At 43.0% G+C, this 15,115-nt stretch overlaps 1 long non-coding RNA gene across 1 annotated transcript in view; it reads left to right on the top strand.

Moving 5' to 3' along the window:
- Positions 1-334: 334 nt before the first annotated feature.
- The window catches only part of LOC141097155 (uncharacterized), a 55,498-nt gene continuing 40,717 nt past the window's right edge, over positions 335-15,115 (top strand). The window contains exon 1 of the long non-coding RNA XR_012233861.1: positions 335-1,298. This is a non-coding gene — a long non-coding RNA (uncharacterized lncRNA). The remainder of the gene's footprint in view (positions 1,299-15,115) is intronic.

Raw genomic sequence — 15,115 nt, 5'->3', positions numbered from 1 at the left:
TTTAATGTGATGTGTAATCTTAATAATGTCCTGCGTCTTATGTATATATTGTGTCATGGGATGTGTAAGATGTTTGCGTATGTAATGTATGCAGTAATGTACAGTACAGGATGCTATAGAATAGGATAAGCATTATAAGTGTAATACGCTTAGTGTATAGAGATGTTTTATATTATTAGTATGAAGCTGTAGTCTGAGCAGCCACAGGTAGCTGACAGAGACAGGAAAAGTTATGATACAGTTAATGTTTGGGAATAGCTCATATTGGGAGGGGCTAGTGCCAGGGAAGGCAGAATACTTGCTGAATAGAGGAAGTGAAAAGTTGGAGAGTAACGAGTGTGCAGTGTTGCTAAAGGGCAATCCACAGCTAGGAGGAGACTGGAACTGACAGAAAAACAGAGGCCTTCCACCTTAAAAAAGCCCTTGGATAGGACAACTTGTCACAAGAATCACTCAGCTTGATAAACACCGAAGGTACGGACCTAAAAAGATCTGAGACTGTGGGACTAGTGAGGGTCCCGAGCAATGGCTCCAAAGCTTCCTTAACGATAGGACATGGAGCTGCTAAGTGAATATAGAGCAACTCGCTGAACTGTACTGTGGCAACAAGCTAGGCTGTGCTGAAGTAGGACGAAACAGTATGTTATAATGGCCTTGGAGTAGATTACAGTGGAAGGAAGCACTGTCTGTGAAAAGGCTTCTTGCTGTGAATGAAACGTGCCTAATACTGAGCACTGGTTATTTCTTGTACATAACCCTTACTGACTTCAGTAAAGTTCCCATGTTTGCACAGAAGTCTCCATTGATCTGTGGAAGTCATGGTCCTTGGCAGCCAACACCATCAGCTAAAGGTGTACTGCATGTGTAAGGGGGTGGCGTTGCTATGGACTGTAGAGACAAGCTGCCACTTTAAGAGGCATCACTCCCTTGGTTAGAGCAGTGGGACATCCTGCACTTCCCTGCTGTAAATACTGTTTTGGTCTCTTCTGCCAGCACTGGAGAGGAGAGGGACTGCTTTTCTGTGTGTGAGGTGAGAGCTGAGATTTCTGCAGGAACGACACGTGCCTGAGCTGTGAAGGAAAGACTTTTGTAAACTCTTCTGTGGAGAACAAGGTGGCTTTCCTATGTTGCTGTGAGGAGCCAAGAAGAAAAGACAAGAAAGGAATCCACTGTTCTAGGAGCATCACTGGACCTGCACACAAGGAAAAGACCACGTTGCACAGAGCTTCCAGGAAGAAGTGCGCACCATCTAGCAAAGCTGCAGGCCCCCAGGATTGGACTGATATACCAATGCTACTGTGAGTGTTAACCTCTTCTGTGCACATGCTAGGGTTTAGGATAGGCTGCAATAGATAGAGCACGGCAGCTGTGTGGCCGGTGTAGCAAAGGCCAGATAGGTTATAGTTAGTGTAGCATCATACATGACTTTACTGTGTTGTCTTGCCAGTTGGATAAATACACTGAGCTGTTATAGTTCGTGATCTGTGCTGTTTGACGGCCCAGCTAGAGAATATTATCCTTGTAAATTGTCTGTTTTCATTGCATACCCCTGTTTCTGCAATTTCCTAAACACTGCATTCCTTGCCTGTAAATAAATTAACCCTTTGTTGTCTGCACCTCATCTTGTGTACTGTAGTCTCCCTGCATTGTGGTGGTCCCCTGGCCATCGCTTCACATGGGAACAAGACCCACACAACACCAAGATCAACACCCATCCAGGACCCACGCAATATTCCTGCAAATTGCCAGAGAGTAACCGTACAGCAGCCCCGGTCATGGTTACCGCTCTCAGACACTTCACATAACTGGAGCCTATAGTAATCTAAAATACATCTACACCTCCATGGGTTTACACTACTGCTCTCTCTGTCTCCATGCTTTACACTGCAAGAGTCGAGTGCATGAAGAACTGATTTCAATCCCAGTAGGACATAATGATTATAAAGTATAAGCAACGATCTCTGCACATTAAGCTCTTACAACATGATAAAGAACATCTGAATAAGTGTAAGTTTTGCATTTATTGTGTTTGAACACAGAGAATGAGAGCAAATGAGGCGTTATTGTATTCCTATATGTCATCAGCTTGCAAAGCTTGTTTAGAATTTATCTTAAAAGAAGGTCATCCTCAGTTCATTATGTACATACCATTAGCCACCCGCTGTGCCACATATTAATATGGCACATACATTTCAAGGCTGAGACATGATGTGCCCAGCTCCATTGCTTTGTTTGAATGCTTATCAACTATTTTTCAGCTTTTATTTCAAGAACTTAATGCAGTCATGGATAAAAATGGTAGGAAAAGAGGGCATAGATAAGCTTTTGGTGTGACTTACAACATATTTATGATTGCATTTCTACAACTTTGTACTGAGTTCCGAACATAAGACTTACATGCAACAACTTTGGCATCTTCACTATAGGTCAGGCTACCTTTTGATGAACAGTAAACTTCTAGGTGTGCACACGGCCATAAATTCTGACCTTTAGTGAAGGGGGCAGAGATGTGGCGCACTGAATGACAGAAAGTAGAGGACACAACAGAAAGCAGCAGGACGGACGTAGAGGTGAGTATTGGTTAAAGTAAAAAACAAATAACTGACACTCACCTCTGCCAATACCGCTGCTTTCCTTCTGTTTACTATGCATCATAAGGTTGTAACATTGATGTCGCAACTTTATGACGTGCAGCAACCTCCGAGGCCTGGATGCAGCAAGTCCTGGCCAATAGAGAAGAGTCTAGGAAATGCAACATGCCCAACGAGGCACCCAGAGCGGTCAGTAGCGAGGTATTAAGTTTTTGCCTCCTTCATGTTCCAACTTTACATTCAGTACATACATAGGTGTACTTCCCAAGGCAGAGCAAAATACTGTAGTATGCATGTTCTGGGAAAGCGCAGATGACCAATAGGTAAAGCCAACGCATGCACATTACTTTGTTCTGCCTTCTGCAGGGCAGAGAGAACTGCAGTTGTACAGGAGCATGATGGGGGACACTGTGTGGATGACGTAGGAAGGGTCATCTACACTAAGCAGGGAAGAAGGACGGTGACTGATGGAAGACAGAAGGTGCCAGCTCAAGAACAGAGACGCCCATCAGACTGGACAGCACCATCTCTGGGTATAATAAAAGGTCTTTTTTGAACTATTCGGAGGACCTTGAAGACATATATACAGCTTACTAGAATGCTGTAAAAATGGCCTTAAAAGTGGTGGCCATACTTTAGTTTGGGAAAATCTGATGACAGGTTCCCTTTAAGGATGGGCCACTACCCATGGGCCACTGCTGGCTATATGGTTTCCAAATAATTTCATTCTTGCTTTCTTTACATTTAACATTGCGTCACAACTGGTTTTTTTTAATTTGGGGATGTACAATCTTTTGAGCAGAATATTCACTCAAAAAATAAAGGGAACACTTAAACAACACTATGTAACTCCAAGTCAATCACACTTATGTGAAATTAACCTGTCCAGTCATGAAGCAAAACTGATTGTGAATCAAGTTCTCCTGCTGTTGAGCAAATGGAACAGACAATAGGTAGAAATGACAACCCCTATAAAGGAGTGGTTTTGCAGGTGGTGACCACAGACCATTTCTCTGATCATCCTTTTTGGCTGTTTTGGTCACTTTTGTTCTCACCCTAGAAGTAGCATGAAGCAGTGTCTACAACCCACAGAAATTGCTCAGGTAGTGCCGCTTGTCCAGGATGGCACATCAGTGTGAGCTGTGGCAAGAAGGGTAGCTGTGTCTGTCAGCACAGTGCCCAGAGCATGGAGCAGATACCAGGAGACAGGCCAGTACACCATGAGACGTGGAGGGGGCCTTAGGAGGGCAACAACCCAGAATCAGCACCGTGACCTCCTCCTTTGTGCAAGGAAGAACAGGAGGAGCAGTGCCAAAGCCATGCAAAATGAACTTCAGCAGGAAACTTACATCCATGTGTCTGCTCAAACTGTTATAAACAGTCTCCATGAGGGCCCAATGTCCACAAGTGGGTGTTGTGCTTACAGCCTAACACTGTGCAGGGCGATTGGAATTTGCCAGAGAACACCAAGATTGGCAGATTCGACATTGGTGTCCTGTGGCCTTCACAGATAAGAGCAGGTCCACACTGAGCACATGTGACAGACGTGACAGAGTCTGAAGTTGCCATGGAGAATGCTTTGCTGCCTGCAACATCCTCTAGCATGACCGGTTTGGGACTTTGTCAGTAATGGTGTGGGGAGGCATTTCTTTGGAGGGCCGCACAGCCCTCCATGTGCTAACCAGAGGTACCCTGACTGCCATTAGGTACCCGGATCCTCAGACCCATTGTGAGACCATATGCAAGTGCAGTGGGCCCTCGGTTCCTTCTGATGCATGACAACGTTAGGTTTCATGTGGTTGAAATGTATCAGCAGTTCCTGCATGATGAAGCAATTGATGACATGGACTGGCCTGCTCGTTCCCCTGACCTGAATCCACTCGATCACATCTGGGACATCATGTTTTGTTCCATCCACCAATGCCACATTGCACCACACACTGTCCAGGAGTAGACTGATGCTTTAATCCAGGTCTGGGAGGAGATCCCTCAGGAGAACATCTACTGCCTCATCAGGACCATGCCCAGGCATTGTAGGGAGGTCATACAGGCCGTGGAGGCCACACACACACTACTGAGCAGCTTTTCCTTGGCTTGAGGCATTTCCACTGAAGTTAGATCAGCCCATAATTTGATTTTCCACTTTGGTTTTGAGTATCATTCCAAAGCAAGACCTTAATAGGATTATTAGTTTTGATACATTGATCATTTTTATGTTTTATTGTTCTCAACGCATTCCACTATATAAGGAATAAAGATTTTCAACTCGAATATTTCATTCAGTGATATCTAGGATGTGGTATTTTAGTGTTATCTTATTTTTTAGAGCAGTGTTCAAGTGATCTAAAGCATCTATAATCTTTTGAATTCTACCAATTCTGTGTTCAAGTTGTATTTTATCTGATTTTTATATTGAGAGGTGTGTTTGATCGCTTTATTGAACTTTGCCTTGTTCTGATCTTGTTGGTGTCTTTATGATGGAGAAAGCTCCTAGTTAATAAATTATGGTGTTATTATTCTCTTGCAGGCTGGGTCTATTATGAGGACTTTTTTTCAGATCATATAATTATATAATATACTCTATATGTATTATCAAAATCCCTACAGTGGTAACATAATGTATCAGAGAAGTTGTGCCTTGGGAATTTAACATCTATCATTAGAGAAGGCCATTAATGTTTGATTAGTGAGATCAGTGATCAGACCCTTGGACCCTTTCAAAGTATGGATAGACCATCGATACACCCTGGTGAACCACTTTAAATTTCTTTGTACTCCAAATCCATCAGTGCAATGTTGATAATAATTTCACATATCTCCGTTTAAGGAATTTGATAATTTCAAACTAATTTTCATCTGTGACGCTAGTCGCTACTTACAACCAAGCAGTGAGGCTTGCATAGTCAAGAGGTCCGGGGTCAGATACCAAGAGGGGTTGTCATATACAAAGGAGTAAGGCAAAAAAATTATGATCAGGGCACAGTTCAATATCAGAATTCCAAGTTCAGAGCGAGTCAAGATAAAAGGAGTAATACAAATATGCAACCAATAGGCAATTCCAGGGTCCAGCAACAAAATATCAGAATGTCAGAATTCAGAGCACATTGCACAGAGGACATGTCACAGAGGACAAGCCAAACAAAGCTAAAAAAGTACGAATGACAGCTATCTGGGACAGACAGCTTAGTTAAGTAGCTGAGTAATCACTACAAACAGGGAACGCCTGAAGGAAGCTCAGCACTTCCTAGTCTCAGATTAGAAAGCTGAGCTGTCACTCAAAATACAGAAAACTCAGCATGCTCTGCACTAGATTGGACAACTGAGCTGTCAGTCATTGCATCCAAGACACATTAAGTGGTGGAATTGTGGCAGCTCTAGTGCAGACTATGGTACCATATATGCTATTACGTGCAACACTGGACAGCTGTGTATTATGGAGTTGGAGTAATTCTGTGGGCACAGCATCTTAACAACCCTACTGTATATCCTCAGCTGAATATAAAGTAGATTAAAATCTGGTGAAAAACAAATGATAATTACTGTTCTTAATGTGAGAAATATAAAACCAAAGGCCAATACTTTTAAAGAATGTAGTAGCAGGGGTGTACTGAATCCCAGCCAGAATTTACATTTCTCGGTTAGATCTCCTAACATCATGAATAACATTTTTGCAGCTTTATAAGACAAGACTGGACTGGATCAGGAACCTTTCCAATGTAAACATGTACAACTCAGGATGTAAGAAGAATGAATAGAGGACACTCTCCATACAGCTTTTATTTTACAAACTGAAGATTCTGCTTTCTGTAAATGATCCAGGGCTGAATTCTTGTAATAAATAGGTGATTCATAATAATATTCTAAATTCCCACTGAAAACGATATCATGGTGGCCAAATGGACCAGCATTCAGACCTTACTTTAATGAGACTGTCCTTTTTAAACCTTTTTTTTACTCCACTAGGCTCAAAGGTTTCTAAAGTACTAAACTTATTCTACTCACCCTCCTTGGGTCCAGCAATACCTCTTAACTGCTGCTCCAGTGTTGTTGTTGGCTTCAGTGGTGACATCATGTTGACAGCATTAAGAATCATTGGGCTCAGTGATTTGCGCTGTCTACATCGGCAGAGACACTGAGCTCAGTGATTGGCTTCAGTGGTTACAAGTGCTGTCAAACAGACATCATCGCTGCAGACAGGAGCAGTGGTGGACCTGAGGAGGGTGAGTAACAGAACAGATTTTAATCTTATACATCTCTGAGCCTATGGAGTATGTAGTAGTTCACTCATGTGGCGGCACACAGAGGTAGAAAAATGGGAACACCGTTGGTTTATTGTAAGGCAGCATAAACCAACTCGTGGAGAAAAAAAAACTTAGCCTTTCTGACTAAAACAGGAACAAAACAACAAAAGAAAAACAAAATGCTGCAACACAGTCTGTATGTTGGGGGTGGCAACCCGCTCTGGAGCAGCACAGGTTCAGTCTGTGCTCAACGAGCCACAAAGCCTCTCGAGACTCCTCTCCCCTGGCTAGCTGAACCCAGATGCTGGTTATTTCAACCCAAGCCTGTAACTTCCCCATGATGTGACTGATCACATGCAGGTCCTGGCAGGTCTGCCAGGGGAAATAAAGTGCAGTTCTCCCACCCACTCTATGAAGGTCCACATTAAACCAGCCCTTTTTATGAAACTTGACCCTCACAACACGTAGTGTGCTGGAGAAAAATGCTCTGGTTTCACATCACTGATGCCATTAAGCACAGTGACACATATCTCCCCTCTATCACCTTACCAGTGACTCTGTCACAAGTAATAACAGTTAAAATAGTACAACCGTTTAAATTTTTTTAGCAGTAGAAGATGCTGGGAATCATACCATGGATTTACAGTGAAATATAGCATTATTTTGGGATAATTCTGTATGGGGTATTATATATGTCACTCTCTGTATGGAGCATTATATGGGGCCCATTATTCTGTATGGAGTATTATATAGGGGTCATACCGTATGTAGCTATATATGGGGCCTATTCTGTATGGATGTATATTTGAGGCTCATACTATATTGAGCAATATATGGGACCCATTATACCGTATGGGGAATTATATGGGGCCCATACTGTATGGAGCAATGTATGGAGCATATTCTGTATGGAGCAATATATGGGGCCCATTATACTGTATGGAGCGATATATGGGACCCATTCTGTATACAGCATTATATGAGGTCCATTATTTTGTATGGAGCATTATATGGGGTCCATTATTTTGTATGGAGCATTATATGGGGTCCATTTTTCTTTATGGAGCAATATATGGGCTCCATTATTCTGTATGGAGCATTATATGGAGTCCATTATTTTGTATGGAGCAATATATGGAACACATTATTCTGTGTGGAACAATTTTAGGGCTCATTATACTGCATGGAGCACCATATGGAGCTCATTATTTTATATGGAGCAATATATGGGGCTCATTATACTGTATGAAAGAGTATGCGGTGCCCATAATACTCTATGGAGGACTATGTGATGCCCATAATACTGTGCATTATGTGGCACCTATAATACTGTATGGAGGACTATATGGTGTTCGGTCTAAAATTAAAACTTCTCATCCCCCCCCCCAGGGGACGCATTGTGCGTGGCAATGATTTGCTCCAAAGTTCAGTCCGGTTACCAGATATGTACCTGAACTTGAACCTGAACCCGAACCCAGTAAAAATCAATGCTGACCTGAACGTTGGAGCTGCAAAATCTCTCTCTTTCTGAGATCAAGAAGTATATGAGGCGTTATCAATAGAGATGAGTGGATCAATCCTCAGAGGAACGAATTAGAATAATCTACGATGTGATTTGCAAGGATTGGCAAAAAAGTCCCTTACACTATTTCACACATGCTGCACACTCAGTGAGTGGGCCGTAGCATTTGGCGTGTCAGCAAAAGGCTTCCCAATGGGACGATAGAAAAAAAAATATTGCATATTCATAAAAATGTGATGTCACCTAGTAGCAGCTCTAACACCAATGGTTTTGCTGTCAGGAATTGACCAGATAGTAGTAGTACCAAAGGAAGCTCACATTTGCCCTTCCTTGCAAACTGTAGCAAGTGCATTAGTGGGGAGAAAGCAGTGAGGAAGTGAAGGGTGTCATGGAATATACAATGTATGTGTTCAGTCTCAGTCACAGCAGAATGATATAGCCTCTGACAGTGACACCATCAGCTGTAGTCAGTGTCCTTTTCAGTCCACCTCCTCCACTATCATAACAGTTAATGTTGTACAGAGCAGATTTTCCAATTCATCAATGACACCTCTTTCTTTTCTGCCCCAAAGTACCCTAATTGACAGCACCCTTTGGGCTAAGGAACATACTATAACTGAAGAAAAAAATTCCAGTTGATATTTTGGAAGGCAAAAACAAACAGTCTTTGTTATTGGAAGACATGGTGCCAGAGGAAGTGGACAACCTAATGCTAATCTCCGAACTGAGGTGGTAGTTGCGTTTTGAGCCAGGGAAAACCTGTCTGAACTTGCATTTGCACTCCAAAGTGCACGGCACTATAGATACCTGAAGCAGAAATTATGGCCAGGGTAAATACTTGAATTTCACAGCTCACTAATTGAATGATTTCAGTGGCAGTGATACATCACCACATTTAAGGACAGGTGGTTAGGCCTCTGCGACTGGGCGCTATGACTTTCGACCAACAGGTGGCAGTTATTAGTTTCCTGTTACATCACCTCTAGGTCCTCCTCAATGGACATAACCTATTCCCCAACAAGCACAGAGCATATAGTTATTTCCACACAGCTCCTTCATTCTTTTCACTTTTACAAGGCCAAGCACTGCTGAACAGTTTTACAAGGAGGAATAGGAAGAAGTGCAAGTGGAAGCGATGGAGGACATAGACTTGGTGCAGGCAGGGGACGAGACAGTTAGAGCAAAAAAGATGATGACCATGACTCTGGCCATGACATCAATCATTGCGGTGGGTTTGTGACAATTAAACAATGGGGCCCTTGGTCATGCTGGTGGGCACTGCAAGCATTTATGCTGCAATGCTTGTGGTAGGCTGGGCGTATTGTTAACATGAAGCAAAGTGATAATTGTATAGAACCTCACTATAAAAACAAATGGGGGAATTTTTCAGCTATCAAAAGGAAATCCAGATTGACTTCATACCAGGACAAGCAATTTCGTGTCCAGCCTCCAGTATCATGTTAGGCTACTTTCACACATCAGTTTTTTGCCGTCAGGCAGGATCCGGCTATTTTTAGAAAAAACTGATCCGGCATAAATTTTGGAGAACTGTAGAAACGGATCCGTTTTTTTGCTGGATCCGTCTAGCAGGTTATATCTGTTCCTGGGGGCTGGCCAATTGGATCTGAGCATGCGCAGACTTAAAAAAACCGGATCCGGTGGCTGGATCCGTCTTTTTCTGGATCCGGCGCATTCCGGCGCCCATAGACTTTCATTGTAGCAAAAAGCTGGAAACGCCGGATCCGGCGCTTCCGGCTTTTTCGCCGGAGACAAAAAACGTTACAGTAGCCGTTTTTTCCAGACGCCGGAATGAGACAAGTTGCCGGATCCGGCAAAAAACGGATGAAACGCAATGCCATCCGGCACGATCCGGCGCTAATGCAAGTCAATGGGGAAAAACTGGATCCGGCAAGAGGCCTTAGGCCTCTTTCACACATCAGTTTTTTGCCTTCAGGCGCGATCCGGCTTTTTTTTGTAAAACCGGATCCGGCAAAATGCAATGCCGGATCCAGTTTTTCCCCATTGACTTGCATTAGCGCCGGATCGTGCCGGATGGCATTGCGTTTCATCCGTTTTTTGCCGGATCCGGCATCTTGTCTCATTCCGGCGTCTGGAAAAAACGGCTACTGTAACGTTTTTTGTCTCCGGCGAAAAAGCTGGAAGCGCCGGATCCGGCGCTTCCAGCTTTTTGCTACAATGAAAGTCTATGGGCGCCGGAATGCGCCGGATCCAGAAAAAGACGGATCCAGCCACCGGATCCGGTTTTTTTAAGTCTGCGCATGCTCAGATCCATTTGGCCAGCCCCCAGGAACAGAGACGGATCCAGCAAAAAAACGGATCCGTTTCTACAGTTCTCCAAAATTTATGCTGGATCCGTTTTTTCTAAAAATAGCCGGATCCTGCCTGACGGCAAAAAACTGATGTGTGAAAGTAGCCTTAGAGAGAGTATTTGTCACAAAAGTGTACCAGGTAATCTGCCACAAGTGTGTAAAACCTATCATTTATCAAAATTAAACAGGCAAAGATCACTGCAGATGTGCGTGCAACAACAGCTGATGCCAGAGATTAAGTGGTCCATACCATCTGTCTGCCTGCCTGACTATCCATTGACTGTTGTCTACACCATTCAGCTGCACAAATTTTAATGCACACACTCTGCTAGGCAGGGCTGATGTCACCACACAGCGCCCTCGAGCAAGGATGAACGGCGGGCCCACCTGTCGTCAGAGACACCTGCACGCTGTGAGGTCCATGAATCAGGAAAACTACTCAAATACTCACCTGTGCCTGTTCCTCAGTGCTCTGGTCTCTTCAGCGTCTTCTGACGCTCTGTGATGTCTCAGGGCAGAGGATATGATGACGTCACTACAGTGCACCCTCTGCCGAGCAGTGCAGAGAGCCAGAAGTGGAAAGCTTTTTATACTCCCCAAACAGGGATAATTATTGCACCCAACCATGAGAAAATCCCAGAACTTCTTCCGTTTGCACCATATACCTTTAAATAACAGCTATGCAAGCATGTTTCCTTTCAAAAGGAATCAATTAAAAAAATAATTCATAAAAAGTGTGATACTGCAGTGTGCTGGTAAATACCTGTGGTTACCATCTGTTTTCAGCCAGATAGTTTGAAGTCATTTGGACATTAACAAGGCTGTGTTTGCATTAAAGGGAATCTGTCACCTATTTTTTCGCATATGAGATGCGGCCACTGCCGTCAGGGGCTTATCTACAGCATTCTGTAATGCTGTAGATAAGCCCCCAATAGAACCTGAAAGATAAGAAAAACAAGTTATATTATACTCACCGGGGGGCGGTCCGGTCCGGGTCCCATGGGTCCCTGTTGAGGGCAGAGCAGAGTACTGCAGTACGCAGGCGCTGGACCTCTCTGACCTTTCCCGGCGTCTGCGCACTGCAGTACTCTGCTCTGCCCTCAACAGGGCAGAGCAGTACGCCTGTGCTCGAGCGGCGACGGGAAGCAAGGAAGAGGACGTCATCGCTAGAAGATGGGAGGCGCCGGACCGCGACACCCATCGGACCCAGACCGGACCAGACCGCCCCCCGTGAGTATAATATAACTCGTTTTTCTTATCTTTCAGGTTACATCGGGGGCTTATCTACAGTATTACAGAATGTGGCCACATCTTGTATGTGAAAAAATAGGTGACAGATTCCCTTTAAAGAGCTCCTAATGTGTCAATACACTCGAAAGGGAACTCAGGCAATTGGAAGAATTTTAATTATGCGATTTCTGAAAATTCATTTCTTGCAAATCAAATTTTTTTTGGAAGTAGGTGAACTTGAATTTCAAAGATCCGCTCAAGTCTTCTTATCAAGAAACATCCCTGTACTCTACTGCAGCCACCACTGTGATTAGGTGATCATTATTGGACCATCTTTCAGCAGACCCAGCAAAAAGGTTGATGAATACCTTCCTTGGCCAGCGGCCACTGCAGGAGAAAAGTAGAATTACAAGTAACATAGTAACATAGTTATTAAGGTTGAAGGGAGACTTTGAGTCCATCTAGTTCAACCCATATCCTATCCTAACTTGCCCTAACATGTTGATCCAGAGGAAGGCAAAAAAACCCCATGTGGCAACAGTAAGCTTCACATTGGGGAAAAAAATTCCTTCCCGACTCCACATACGACAATCAGACTAGCTCCCTGGATCAACGCAATATTAAGGAGACTAGTGTATATACCCTGTAATATTATACTTTTCAAGAAAGGCATCCAGTCCCTTCTTAAATTTTAGTAGTGAATCACTCATTACAACATCATATGGCAGAGAGTTCCATAGTCTCACTGCTCTTACAGTAAAGAATCCGCGTCTGTGAGTATGCTTAAACCTTCTTTCCTCCAGATGTAGAGGATGCCCCCTTGTCCCCGTCAGAGGTCTAAGAGTAAAAAGATCATTAGAAAGGTCTTTGTATTGTCCCCACATATATTTATACATTGTAATAAGATCACCCCTAAGCCTTCGATTCTCCAAACTAAATAACTCCAAGTGTAATAACCTGTCTTGGTATTGCAGACCCCCTAGTTCCCTAATAACCTTGGTCGCTCTTCTCTGCACCCGCTCCAGTTCAGCTATGTCTTTCTTATACACCGGAGACCAGAACTGTACACAGTATTCTAAGTGTGGTCGCACTAGTGACTTATATAGAGGTAAAATTATGTTCTCCTCATGAGCATCTATGCCTCTTTTAATGCATCCCATTATTTTATTTGCCTTTGCAGCAGCTGCTTGACTCTGGCCACTAAATGTGAGTTTGTCGTCCACCCATACACCCAGGTCTTTTTCAGTGACTGTTTTGCCCAGTGTTTTACAATTAAGCACATAATTATACAACTTGTTCGTTCTACCCAAGTGCATGACCTTACATTTATCCCCATTAAAGCTCATTTACCATTTATCAGCCCAAGCTTCTAGTTTACATAAATCCTCCTGTAATATAAAATTGTCCTCCTCTGTATTAATTACCCTGCAGAGTTTAGTGTCATCTGCAAATATTGAAATTCTACTCTCTATGCCCCCTACAAGGTCATTAATAAATATGTTAAAAAGAAGCGGGCCCAAAACTGACCCCTGTGGTACCCCACTGCTAACCGTGACCCAGTCCGAGTGTGCTCCATTAATAACCACCCTTTGTTTCCTATCCCTGAGCCAGCTCTTAACCCACCTACACATATTTTCCCCTATCCCCATTGTTCTCATTTTATGTATCAACCTTTTGTGTGGCACCGTATCAAAAGCTTTTGAAAAGTCCATGTACACCACGTCCACTGCATTCCCTTGGTCCAGTCCGGAACTTACCTCTTCATAAAAGCTTATCAGATTAGTCTGACAGAAACGGTCTCTTGTAAACCCATGTTGATATTGGGTCATAAGGTTATTCTTCTCCAGATACTCCAGTATAGTATCTCTTAGAAAACCCTCCAGGATTTTACCCACAGTTGAGGTTAAACTTACTGGCCTATAATTTCCAAGTTCAGTTTTTGTCCCCTTTTTGAATATTGGCACCACATTTGCTATACGCCAGTCCTGTGGTACAGACCCTGTTATTATGGAATCTTTAAAGATTAAAAATAGTGGTCTATCTATGACTGTGCTTAATTCCTGCAGTACTCGTGGGTGTATCCCATCCGGGCCCGGGGATTTGTCAATTTTAGTGATTTGTAGACGCCGCCGTACTTCCTGCTGGGTTAAGCAGGTGACATTTAATGGAGAATTTTTATCCCTGATCGTGTTATCCGTCATGGGATTTTCTTGTGTAAATACTGTTGAAAAAAAGTCATTTAGCATATTGGCTTTTTCCACATCCTCATCCACCATTTCACCCAGACTATTTTTAAGGGGACCAACACTATCATTTTTTAGCTTCTTACTATTTATGTAGTTAAAGAATATTTTGGGATTATTTTTACTTTCTCTGGCAATGAGTCTCTGTCTCAATCTTTGCTGTCTTGATTTGCTTTTTACAGAATTTATTGAATCTTCTGTATTTATTTAATGCCTCATCACTACCTACTTGCTTTAATTCTCTAAATGCTTTATTTTTATCTCTTATTGCGCCCCTTACAGCTCTATTTAGCCATAGTGGTTTCCTCCTATTTCTCGCATGTTTATTCCCATACGATATATATTGTGCACAGGTCCTATTCAGGATGCTAATAAACGTCTCCCATTTTCTTTGTGTATTTTTATGTCTCAGGATATCGTCCCAGTTAATTACACCAAGATCCTCTCTCATCCGTTGGAAATTTGCCTTCCTGAAGTTTAGTGTCCTTGTAACCCCTCTACTACACATCTTATTAAAGGATACATGAAAACTTATTAATTTGTGATCACTATTACCCAAGTGACCCTCAACCCTTACATTTGATATGCGGTCTGGCCTGTTGGTTAATATTAGGTCTAGCAGTGCCCCCCCTCTTGTTGGGTCCTGAACCAGTTGTGAAAGGTAATTGTCTCTCATCGTTGTCAGAAACCTATTACCCTTGCTGGAACTGCAGGTTTCGGTTCCCCAATGTATTTCAGGGTAGTTGAAGTCCCCCATAATAATGACTTCTCCTTGAGTCGCTGCTTCATCTATTTGCTTTATGAGGATATTCTCTGTAGCTTCCATTATTTTTGGAGATTTATAACAAACCCCTATCAGTAATTTATTATTTTTCCCTCCTCCCCTTATCTCTACCCACAGGGACTCTACATTTTCATTAGATTCATATATATTATCACGAAGGATGGGTTTTAAGGA

Source organism: Dendrobates tinctorius, unplaced genomic scaffold (assembly GCF_039654945.1).
Source record: "Dendrobates tinctorius isolate UK_male_01 unplaced genomic scaffold, ASM3965494v1 ptg000083l, whole genome shotgun sequence".
Taxonomy (NCBI): Eukaryota; Metazoa; Chordata; class Amphibia; order Anura; family Dendrobatidae; genus Dendrobates; species Dendrobates tinctorius.
Note: the sequence above shows the minus strand (reverse complement) of the source record. Positions and strands in the feature narration are given on the sequence as shown.